This window comes from Serinus canaria, chromosome 11, assembly GCF_022539315.1.
Source record: "Serinus canaria isolate serCan28SL12 chromosome 11, serCan2020, whole genome shotgun sequence".
Lineage (NCBI taxonomy): Eukaryota > Metazoa > Chordata > Aves > Passeriformes > Fringillidae > Serinus > Serinus canaria.
This window is the reverse complement of record NC_066325.1, coordinates 15,456,976-15,469,798: the sequence shown is the minus strand read 5'-3', so window position 1 is coordinate 15,469,798 and position 12,823 is coordinate 15,456,976. Positions and strand designations below refer to the sequence as shown.

The 12,823-nt window shown below is 41.4% G+C and overlaps 1 long non-coding RNA gene across 1 annotated transcript in view; it reads left to right on the top strand.

Moving 5' to 3' along the window:
- LOC108962136 (uncharacterized) overlaps positions 1 to 12,823 on the top strand; it is a 29,796-nt gene that overhangs the window by 11,348 nt on the left and 5,625 nt on the right. The window contains exons 4-5 of the long non-coding RNA XR_007778587.1: positions 3,645 to 3,828; positions 11,664 to 11,731. This is a non-coding gene — a long non-coding RNA (uncharacterized LOC108962136). The remainder of the gene's footprint in view (positions 1 to 3,644; positions 3,829 to 11,663; positions 11,732 to 12,823) is intronic.

Here is a 12,823-nt window from a genome sequence, read left to right as displayed (position 1 = left end):
ACTATTGGCACAGTGGGTTTAAACTCACTACTGGGCTTTGCATGTTTTAGGAAAGGATGAAACTGATTGAATGAGATTGTCTATTAGTTGCAGTAGATCAGCAGTTTCTTCTTTGTAGTGATGCAACTGATTGTTTGCTGAATAATACAGTGAGAATGGACTCAGTGTGCAAACCCTGTAAACTGTCTGAGGAAAAAGCAATGTCCTTTTTTTCCCCAATAGCTTCCAAGCCAGTAGCTGCTTCTAATATTTCTGTATCCAGTGCAAGCCCAGGGCTGTTCAAAACACACATCTACTATTTGTCAAGAGCTGTAATTGTTAGGAAAAAAGGATGCTGAGGAAAGAAGAGTAAAAACAATATAGGAGAGCTGGTTGTGGAACTCCCAGGGCTGCATTTTGGGGTAGCTTGGTTCAATTCCTGGCTCTGCTACATCCTTCTCCTGTCACCTTGGAAAAGTCTCTCAGTCAGCTCAGTCTCAGTTGCACGCAGGTCTAAAAAGAGGTAAAAAGAGGTACCATTTTATATGCAGTATATCCTGAATAAATGCTATACTGTATATTCAACACATTCCTGCATTAAGTGGTAAAGCAAGAACTAATTCTGCCAAGACTTGTGTGATGCCCAGGACAGGGGTCCTGGCTTCACAGTGCAGCAAACCCCAGAGTAATTCTGTCCTTCTAATTCTTGACAATGCTTGTTATCTGAATGCTGACTTTCAGAAGATGCTTATTTTTAGCCTGTACATCAGTGGGCGAGGGAATGAAAGGGGAGGATCTCCCACACCAAGCATTTTTTTTTCAATGTAAATGCATGTCGCATAACATTATGGACAAATAAAGGGTTCTTACCACTCATAAGGTGTTCTGGTAATCCTTCACAGAGTCCTTTTAATGAATGAACCAGGGATGCTGCAGGAGTCGTTTATTAAGGGTTAATGATGTATCTTCTCTCCTTGGCATCTTTCCCAGCCTAAATCAAGCCTGCTTCATCTCATATGGATATGAAAGACAAACTGTACAGATTGAAAACATCTGTATACTGAGTGAATGAACCACATGGCAGCAGTGTCATGCAGAGATTTACTTAAAACTGTCCCCTTTTGTTTGACTTTAGAGGAACAGCACAAATAAATACAGTAGGTTCTGTTTAAACAAAGAGGACTCTGATCAATAGAGGTTTGTATAGCTTACGACCTTCAACTATAAACAAAAAATTGGGGTAAACCCCACAAGTCTCAGGTCAATTGCCATCTTATTTACTTTATTACGCCACTAATGTTCTAATCTCTCTTGCATATTAAATGCTTTATACAAGCTATCTTACTTGGCTTCTCCATTTTCACCAGAGAGAAAAGGGAAGGTTTGGTTTGATTCAGAGCAACCTGTGAGTGTGGGTGTGAGTGTACTGTGAATTCAGAGTATTGTGAACTTACAGCAGAGAAAGCAGACAAACCAGTTCAGGCAAATTTCACATTCAAGTAAACTTTGGTTGAGGTTTCTAATAGTTTTTGGTGCTTTTTGAGAGAGTTTGGGCATCCACAAAGAAAAGCAAAATGGTTTGTGGCTCACCATTGCCAGACCTGGGCACAAGAAACGTGACAGAGGCAGTGCCATATAGAAAGTAGTTGATCTGTTCTGGCTGTGAGCAGGGGTTATCCCTTGGAAACACTTGAAAACATTTTCAAGCATCTGCTAGGGACTGACCCTAGCTGCAAGCCTTCATTATTATTATTATTTTTGTTGCTGTCTCCCAGCAAGATTAAGTAATTCCAAATACTGAGGGGATGACACTCCTGCATGAGTTCTGCCCTCATATCTCCAAATAGCTAACTTGAATTGTAATTACTTTTTTTCTGGCACATTTTCTCATTTTCTAGAGGGGAGAGACTATTATCTTAATCTGTTTCTGTCCATTTTTATCTTCCCTGGATAACTTTTAATCCTTTTGGTCAATTTAAGCAGAAGACAAAAAAAGGGGAAAAATGTGCCTGTGCTGGTTTGTGAATATAGGCAGCAAGGTAGGGGAGAAATATTCCAGTCATGCCTTTCCCAATGGTTGAATCTACAACAGGAGCCTTCATGAAGCATCAGAGGGGCCAGTCAAGACACACAAAGCCAGGAGAACCCAGATTTATTAGTCTTGCTGCTCAGTTATTCAGATGTTTTTCTTTGCTGAGGACATTCTTGTTCTCATTGACTCCGATGTTTTCAACTTCAGTGTTATCTGCTCTAATCTAGGAAATACTTCACTGCTGCTTCAAGTCCATTTTCTTGTGGAATTCAAATCCTTTGGAGGGCAATGTGGGGGTAATTCCCACTGGGCACATGTCTTTCCTCAGAGATTTGAGAGATTTGGACAGATACTTCTGAATGCTGTCTGGTTTTGAATTTATGCTGGGGTTTTTTTGGTTAAAATGCAAAGAACAGCCTTGCCAAAGAACTGCTTGCCTACCTATGTCCTCATTCCACGAGCCAGGTGACTTTTGTTCCATGGAGCCACACCTCAGCCTCTCACCTCCCTGGGAGAGAAAACCTTGCAGACGTCTCAGTTTTGCAAGGGAGCAGTCGTGCCCTTGTCGTGCTTGCAGCATTTCCTCACAGCCCTCACTCAGGCCCAGGAACGAGAGCTGCAAGTCCCAGGCTCAGCAGCAACGTCTCCCCCATCATTAAATAATTGAGCTGGTCCTGCAATCTGGAGCCCAGCAGCCGGAGACACTACCTCATAGCTGCTGGGTCGCTGGCAGCAGGTTTGACAAAACCCTTCAGGGATGGCTGCTGGAGGCTCTTTCCTGGCAGGTCCCAGCTTGGTTTGTTGGGTCAGTGGGGAGACAGACAGGGCTCGCCACGCCGGGCCCCTGCCAAGCCACACTGGCCAAAATTGGCTGAGTTCTGGCTGTACCTTCCAGCACAGCATGAGAAATACTGAAGGAGGGATTTTGGTCCTTCGCTGAGGAAAGGAAGGAAATTTAGGTATCAGAGTCCTTGGGAGATGCTGTTTTGCTGCCCTCTAGGCAAAGATTAAAGCTTAAAATGTGGAAACTACAGAAAATGCTGTCCTGAGCACACCAAAGCAAAGCCAAGGGTTGGGAAGGTTGAAAGGCTTTTTGTGGGACTTCATTAAGGTGTGAGTATGAAATCTGTAAAAAGATCTCTGGGCTCGGATAAGGAAGATCCAGTGGTGTACAACAAAGAATTATCAGTAAAGGCATCATAATTACAAAGTTCTTTTATATTAAAATGATGTCATGTAATAGGTTGAAGAACAAGAAATAAATAAGCTGTGCAGATCTCCTTTATCTAAATAATTGTTTTCTTATGTGTTAGGCTGAAAACTTCTCATGTAATTCCAGGCCTTTAATGGTAAAAAATGTATTCAATAAAGACTATGAAACCATTTTAACATTTCAGTGGTGTGCCTCATCTAGAGAATCCCAGAGTGCATCACTGAAATGCAAATTGAGAGAACCATGGAAATAGAGAACAGGATATAGAACGAGGGCTTAATGGGGAGTGTGTCACCACAGGGCTCTATGGTGAATATATAACCTCTTTTTAAAGTGTAAGAACTATTGTATGGAGATTTAGATATTTTTAAACTAAAATATATACTTGTATGGCTTCAAGTGTTGAGTATTCTCTTACAGAGCTGTTCCTTGAGGATAAATCTTCATTTCTCTCATGTGAAGAACTGTGCCGAGATCTGCCCGTGGAAAATTACTTTCTAGGAGCAAGAATCACAAAGGACCTTTGCTTTCAGGCTTTTGTCTGAGGTCCACAGCATAATGAGCAAAAATGGAATGAAGGGTATTAACCTTTGGAAGATGAAAGGTAATCAGGACTGAACCAGTGCTCCCCGTGGTTAGACCACAAGCTCTTATGAAAGCTTTATGATTGTTCTGTTTGTGTATCTCAACAGTTCCTAGGGAGATATTTCCATATGTCATATGCTATTGGATAAAATATATATATAACAGTTGATCCTGAAGTGTTAAAGTCCCATCTCTTAAAGCAAAACAGATACAGTGACCTTAGGAACAATTGGCTCTTGACTGCTACCCACACGATGCAGAAAATATTAAGGAGGTGGGAAATGAGCTCAAGTTTCTAGTTTCTATTATTTGTGAATCAACACATTATTGTGCTGTGAATGTTTGCTTCTCTTTTGTCTTTGTAGGCAAAAGATCAAAGTGTTTTCTCAGTTTATCAGGACTGAAGGGACGCTTTGGAGGTAATTTGGAGAATAGCACCAGGCAATAACCTTTTCAACAGGGCTTCAGTGGTTTTTGTGCTGGTCCAGGGCACAGAGGCAGCTTTGCTGTGAGCTGCAGGGGAGCTGTGAGCTGTGTGACCTTCCCCTGTTTGCTCAGGGGGGGCATGTCTCCCTGCTGCTGTTGGATCTCTTTATCTGCTTATGCCACTGCTGACCATGACCCCCTTCTCTCTCATCTGGGCTCGACACTGACCTGCCTGACTCTGAACTGCGCTGGGGCTGGTTTGAGTCACTGCCTTTCCTTGGCTGCCAGGGCTGGGATTCCCTCTCATTCAGCTGTGCTCACCTCAGGCCACAGCCGCTGAGCAGCTGTCCCTTCTCTCCTGCTATCTGCACAAGAGCCATCCACCTCATTTGTAGCATTTGTAAGTTTTTCAGAGATTTCAGTTTGTGCAGAATCTTGGAATGTGTTTATCATTCCCTGCATTTTTCTGAAAATAGGACATTAAAGTGCTCTTTGTCTTAATCTTTTGCTCTTAATCTGCTCTGTCATGAATGGATTCATGAGTATCTACGTTTTAATTTGTCCTGTAGCTTGGTCACATTGTTTCACTCGGTAGTGTGGATGTTTGACTGTGGTGTGGTGAGCCAGAAGTGCACTGTGAGAGCAGGAACAGGTTGGGAATACGGCTGGTTTTCACTGAAGAGAAGATGGATATTTAATGAATGCAAAAGGAAAAGGATTTGCATAGCAAGAATGAGATTGACTTGCACTTTTGGAGTGTCTGGGATGAAGCAGGTGTCTTCTTGGGGGAGAATGTGGGATACACCTCTGAGATGCTGTAATGAAATCATATTTATCCAGAGGTTCCTCTCAGTCTAAGCTTTCCCAAGATCCAGGGTTTGGAGTTAATTCCCAACAGAAGTGTCGGATTAGGCAGAGAAAGGAAAGCATTCAGGCAGAGCTGCTGGTAGTGCAGAAGAGTAAACTGTCACCCAGTCTTCTCACAACTCCATAGTCTGCAGTCAAAAAAGGTCTCCTCTAGCAAAAAAAAACCCCAGTGTTTTAATAGATGTGCCACCAGCAAACAAGCAGTTTATGAGCCCAAACTCACTGCCACAGCCACAGTTCTCAATAAGGAGCATCTCTCCACAGATACATAGGAGGCTTCCTGGGCACACAAACATTGGAAATGGAAAATGGAATGGAATTCTCTCCATCTGCAGAGGCTGGCAGTCCCCAAAACCACAGGGACAGCTCCACAACTTCTTGAGATATCTTCAGACTTTTCCTCAAGCCCTTGCTGTGCTGGGGTCTGTATCATTTGGAATCTTTCCACTGGCACCAGATTTAAGGTGTGAGAGTGTTTCCTCCCTTATGCTTACACCAGACTCTTCTGGGCTGGTTTCATTGCTAATGATCCCAAAATGGCAAGACTTTGAGTGCTGGGAAGGATGGGTTTAAGGAAAGAAAAAAAAAAAAAAACCAAAAAAAAAAAAAAACCACCCAGAAAATTTGGTATCTCTGAGGAGTGGTTGAGGCCTTGCTGCTGCCAAGTAAAGGCAATGGCACACAGTGTTTGCTTTTTTGGCTCCTCTAGTTGGTTTAAAATTTCAGCAAGGGGTCATTGCAATGATGAGACAGCTCAGTCCAAATTGCTTTTACCCTGTTTATCTCTTTGGAAGAGGAGGGCTCATCAGTGCTGGAAAGATTTCATATACCTGGTCTCAGGATCTCTTTCCCCTCAGCTGCTGGAACATGAAACCTTCCAGCTGCCTCTCAACACACTTTGCTCAGAGAAGAGAAAATATTACGAATGAATGTTTCTAAATCCCTCATTCAGTGTACTGAGGGCCAGAGCCTGAAGTAAGACTCCTGATAAATATGGGGATCCAAATCTGGCCCTCTGAGAGCTATCATCCATTACACACGAGCAAAGGAGCAGCCTGATGTTAAGATCTGACTGCTCATTGCAAAGCTTATTTTGTTACATCAGCAGGCCACAAGGTTCAATAAACTATGTGGCCTTTATCTGTTCCATATGTACTGGCTGCCTCCTGTAGTTTCTATGTATTTATCCTGTATATGAGCTTTAAGGGAATCTGATGCCTTTAGACAGTAGAAATGCAGATAATTCTCCAGTTTGTAAAACCCCATTTAAATTTGATGCTGCATCAGAAAATAATGCCAGTAATTGCCATTTTTGTTTTTGAGATACAGGCTTCCAGAGGGGCTTGTGACTCAGAGGGTTTTATAGGCATTGAAATTTGATGGATTAATTGTTAATAAAACTTAGATTGGGTAAGTGAATACAAACATCATACTGAGTTTAGTGTTTACATTGGCTCCCAAATGCTTTTAAAGGGCAGTTTTGGACTGAGATGCCTGACAGAATTTTTGAGTTTTGTACCTAGAAAGTTATTTAACTGGAGAGCAATCCCTGCTGAGAACACCAGAATTTTCTTGTAGGTTTTTTTTTGTTGGGATTTTCTTTTTCTTTTTTTTTTTTTTTTTTTTTCCATCATGTTATCACTATCTCCTATCAGGATCTCACTGTACAATAGTGACCTCTGATGTAAAGGAACCAGGAGTGCCACTTGCAAGCTCAACCATACAGCCTTGCTGAGCAATTATCAGCCTATTCAGCAACAGCTTAAAGGGAAGGGACGTGTGTGCACACCCACACGTACACACAGAGACAACTGGAAAGCTGGTGATAAAATAAAATTGAGGACCACAACACTGAAGGATCTGGAGCTGTTAATTTTTATAGCTGGTACAGATACTAATATTTTATGAGGGTTGGAACTATCAGTATAAAAAAGTAATATCTAGCCTTACCCTTTTTGTTTTAATACAAAGATAAAACTATCAGTCGAATAGAGCAGCATCATGGTTAATAGACCTTCTCTTTATGGACAGACCTATCTTCCTGTGTCCTTTTGTCAATATTTATAAAAGCTGGAGGATGTTTGTGCCTAATCCTATCCAAAATCCATGGGTTGGTTTCTTTAAAGAAGCATCTCCTCTGCTCACTTATATCTCAGGGCATATTTCAGCTGAAGAGCAGAGCTGGACTGATCCTAGCCAGACTTTACACGTTGTAGTTTGTGAAATGGCTCCCTTTGCATCAGTGCAAACTCTGAAGTGACACTGGGAAATTGGATAAGGGACTTTCCCCTGCAGAATTTACAGGACTGCACACACCTGAACTCCTCAGGAGAGCTGCGTCCTTGCTCTAGGGACACACCAGGGTGTCTCCTTTGAGTGCTCTCCACCATCTCACCAGAGGTTCACAGCTTCCCCAGAGGCAGCACTGGTGGGCCTGTTGGGTGTCTTTGCAGAGGCCACAGACAGTCCTTGAGATCAGGGGAATGAGTTGCAACAGGGTGGAAGAGAAACTGGGGAGAATGCTGGTCCCAGGTTGTGTGAGAAGTCTATGCCCATGACTCTCTAGAATAAATAATAAATATTATACCTTAGGAGTAATAACACAAATATTTATTTTCATCTTACTCGACAGAGGATGCTAAAGTCATAATACTTTGAAGAAATGTGATATTATAATGCAGCTTTAAGAAATGCACTGATATACTGGGAGTGTCTCCTTGCTCTACACATTATGTGCAGGGCATCATTTTATGTGTAGAACAAGGGCAATTTCAGAGGCAGGATGCAGAACTGGTAACTCAGGTGATCCACACAACCTCAGATTTCCTCTGTGACTTTATTTACCCCTTGTGACTGACAGCCTTTATAAATGTAAAAAAAAGATTGTGCTTCATGGGGAAGTTATACTTCAAGGCTCAACAATTTGAAAAGTTTTCAAGTATTCATGTGGTGGAGGTCATGCAAACGTATGGTTCAGATTCCTGGAAAATGCTACTAGTTCTGAGTTGGTTTCAGGACATTAGTCATTACCTAAAAACTTGCCATAAGCAGGAGGACACAACAATCTAAGCTCTTTACTGTCCTCATGAGATCTTATTCTTTATATTTTCTTACGGGATTTTATCAAAACCGCTAAAAGCCTGAGGAAAAAAAAAAATTATTAAGAAACAATTAATGGTTTTAAAGCTTTCAGTGATTAATTTCTGTTTTCCAGTTTCTGAAAAAGGAAAACCAGAGTTTCCCAGAGTCTCTGCAAGCCCAGCGCTAACATTTTGGAAAACCACATGTGTTTAGGAAGTACTTGGATGATCTGTAAAGTTGAGTGACTTCTTCAATATATTGAAAGAAAGATGTGTATGCTTTGTAATCTGAATCCTGGCTGGGCATCAAGCTTCCCATAAGGCATTCTGTCCTAGCAGCAGCCAAGAGACCTGATACTAATAACGCTCCAAGAATTCAAGGTGTTTGTTAATATTCAACTCTAATGAATGCAGCATGTGTTTTGGAATAAACTACATGCTTGAATGAGAGCCTCTCATTCAAGAAGGTGAGGTGCATAGTAGAGTGATTAGACTTGGCAAAAAGCAGTTGTTTTGTGGGAATGACACCAGCCAGGTAATTGTCAATGCTCAGCACGCGGCTCCTCCGGCGTCACTCGCGGATGCAAGAGGCTGAGCTGCTTGGATGTCCCAAACCACGCTCCACTGGTGAATCCTGAGGGAGTGCCATGACTGAGAAGCCCATGCAGGCTGGCACAAATCTGCTTTGCATTACAGCACAGTTGTTCCAGGCCTGATACATGTTTGGCTGAGTGCTCGGCCCTTTTCACTCTGATTTGTTCAAATTCTGCTCGCTTCCAGAGCAGAAAACTGAAAGTGGTTCAGCTTTTTGGAGGCCATTTTTCAGAGCTTCAGCTACACCAGGTCAGCCCAGTAACCCTCAATGGCAATGGGAAACTGAATTTCTTACAGCAGGCAGGGGGAGAGGAATTGAACCTAAACTTTCTCCTTGTAAACCTAAAAATCCACCAACCTCAAAAAAGGTCTTCAGTCTTTTAATCAGGCAGGATCTCTTCTGCAGTAGTCACTTGGGTCCAGCTGCCTATTTCCGGTGGTGAACATGCAAGGGAGGTGTTTCAATCCTGATATGTGCAGGTTTTGGGCCAAAATGTCCTCAGTTGCTTAATGGGGTATTTGGGTGGAGGCCCTCATTTCCATACAGTTGAAGAGAGGAGATGATCTTCATACAGGGAAGTGAGATGTTCTAACACCCTTATCTTGCATTACATAACTCCAGATGTTAATCATCAAAAAAAAAAAAAAAAAAAAAAGAGATCCAACCCTTTTTAATATTAGGGAGTGAAATGATAAGGCTTGACTTAATTTTTCAATTTTCCTTTGATAAACCTTAACTTTGAGATGCCACAGGAGGTGGATTCACTAGACTTCTTGGTAACCTTCAAATGTAATTACATCAGCCTAAGCCTATATATTCATCTTTTCTCCTTATGAAGCACCTTTGCATTAAATTTAGAATGGAAATTCTTAAAGAATTAATTGGAAGAAAGTATTTGGTGCTCTATTTCGGAGGAAGAAGGTAATGTTTTAAAGAAATAGCAGTGTGGAAGAATAAGCAAAATATATTCATAGCATTTAGCAACAGTTTCATGAGTTTTCAGCTTTTCCATTTCCTGTCAACCAACTTCATCAGCAACCAATACTCCTAAAAAGTGATTTGAAGTGATTATTTGCATTGGTGCTATTAAGAGTAGAGCAAATGCTTCTGAAATGTGTGTCGAGGGGATTTTCAAAGTGAAACTTTTTTTTTTTAAAGTATGGCTGCATATCTCTACAAATTTGCTTATGGTTCTACTTTCCACACCCTATTAATAATAATAATAATAATAATAATAATAATAATAATAATAATAATAATAATAATAATAATATAATAATAATAATAATAATAATAATAATAACGATTGAAAGTAACAAAAGTTTCCCCCTCAGACCAACTTACTTCGATTTTCTTTGCACAGTATTATTCAGTTTATTTAATCTTTACACTATCTCTGGCTTGCCTCTGGATTTCAGACACATGTATGCAGATAATTAGCATGGATGCAGATATTGCACAAGATGGTCAGGCTTATCAGACACAGGCACGTCTAATCTGTCAGCAATTTACAGCTTCTTTTTGAATTTCCACTTTCTAATAACAATAGAAATTTTTCAGGGGCTGTACTCCTGGTCTCCCCTCTGTAACTGGGGCAAGAAAGCCTCGGGAGATGGGACCTAAGTGCAGAATGAGCACTTAAGGAAAGGCTCCGATCTGCATGCCACACCTCTGCCCTCTCTGTATACAATGAAAAGCCCCTCAATGTTATTGTAAATCACCATGTCTCCGTCCAGAGAAAACATATTTTGCACCTCATCTGGTCTAAATATTGAGTTTACGAGTGAATGTTGCTCTGCATTATGTGTTATAGATGCTTTATGTTTATTTAAGAACTCAGTTTGCAGGAATGTTTTCCAGACATGCGGTTTACCGCAATAGACAGTTGTTGATATTCTGATCCCAAGAGCATTAGAATATGTTTAGAAATTGCGACACTTTTAAAACCAGATGTTCTACATAAGCTACACAAAAAATGGGGGTGGGGGAACAAATAGAACTGTAATTTGGCATGAAAACAGCCTGTGTTAAAGCAAGGGCAAACACATACCAAGTGAAATAAACGTGGTGAACTGCCCTCAACCCCTTCCGCCTTTTGTAAGTAACTATTTTAACAAAAGATGGAAAATCCCATCTCCCAGATGGTGTGGGAAAGGGAAAGGAAGGCTTTCAGATCCAGGTTTGCATCTGAAGAAAGCTGCTGCATCTTGTTCCTGGGATGGATCAAACCAGAATGACAGAGCTAGGCAACTTCAGGCAAGGAAAGAATGCAAATCTGGATTCAACACCCAGCCCAGAAATTCATTTTCTGTGTCTTTCTAAAGGTAAACGATCTTTAGAAGGAAACAGACATTTTTTCTCTGCGTAGTGAATTGCCACAGAAAGGCTCCTCCAGCAGCCAGAGACTGGTGGCACATTCTGCCTTGTCCTCCAGTATGATGTGACAGAGATGTTTGTGTGAGCAGGTGGGGGATCATCCTGCACCAGGCACTGTCTCAAGGACTGAAGTGTCTCCGAGTAGCTCTGCCCTGGGTCTCTGCTGGGAAAGCATGGTTGGGCAGCTGAACAATCTGGACTCACAGCCGTCATCAGCTAATGATAAACTGCCTCTTTCCATTCAATCTGTTGCTGTTTTTCCTTCTGACTTTGAACTCCTTCCCTTGTTTATTATAAAGCAGAAATCACAAGAGTTTCACTCACACCAACCTTAAGCAAGTTGACTTGAGTCATATTACTCTGAATTATTTTTCCCCTCCTATCACAAGTTAATATGCTTGGGGCAATCAGTGATAGCACTATAGAATGGGACCTATAATAAAAAAAAAGACCAATTGACAGCCAAAAAAGAAAAGATAACTAAGGCATTTCTGCTTTTCTTTACAACAGATTCGCACAGTGATGGAAATATGTTACCAGCAAGTCTGAAGGAATTTGCACGAAACATGTTGGTTTAGGTAAATAAAGCAATTCATGTTTGCCCAAAGGCTTAAAATATTGTATTTGTTGTATAAGAGTAGTGCAATGTTTGACAAACCTCCTTGTTCAAAAGTGCTTAAAGGAATGCTGTAAAGAAAACTGATGGGCAAAGTTTTGCCATTAGATTTCCTGAGCATTGAGAATCAGAGCTCTTTGGGCTTTCCTGTATCTCTTCCAAGCAGTAGCAAAGCTCCTCTGCCCATGGATGCTGCATTTTAGCAGTTTGCTTTGCTGCATAGGAAAAAGCTCATTTATGAGTCAGTGGTTCATGGGAAGGCAATTTACCTGCATTTGTAAAAGGACCAAACTGCCCTCCCAGCTTAGTCACCCTGCCTTCCCCCCCGAACAGAGGGCTCCTGCTGCCTTCAGTGGATGCTGGACCAGTTTGTTAGTCCAGCTTCAAAGAGGTAATGCAGCAGCAGGATCTGCCCACTGATTCATTCTGCTCCTCATGAGTACCTGAAAAGCCAGCTCTGAAACCCTTCCTAGGTCTGCCTCACCAAAGACAATTTATGGCGGAAGCTCATGTACATATTTATTTTGTTGCTAAAGAGTTTGCTGGCATACTTCAAAGTGTGGGCTATTACCTGTTCAGGTTTATTGCCTGCTCAAGTGAATTATTGCCTACCTGAACAGGCCTGCTGAGCAATAGTTCAAATTAAAACGTGTCATTTATCATGTTCACACCAATCCAAAATGACCACAAAACCCAAGGTGTAATTATTGCCAGGCTCTGACTGCAGAGCTATCATAGCCAACACTCAACCAGTGGGGAATACTGGTTCCTCTCTTCAGGGGAAATCTGCTTCCTTATTCATAATGAACAAATCTGACCCTATCATTAACAGTAATATTATTTCAAATGCTGATATGCACCACGGAAACTAACTTTGAAATATGGGCAAAAATGTGGCATGGATTCCATCCAAGATTAGTTTTTCAGCAAAGTGCAGTTTTAGACCCAACACTTTTCATTAAAATTTATTCTAAAAGCAAGACTTGCACTTATCAACAGTATCCAGAAAGGAGGTTGTCACACAGCCTGGAATGGTGGGGCTATTTTTATTAGT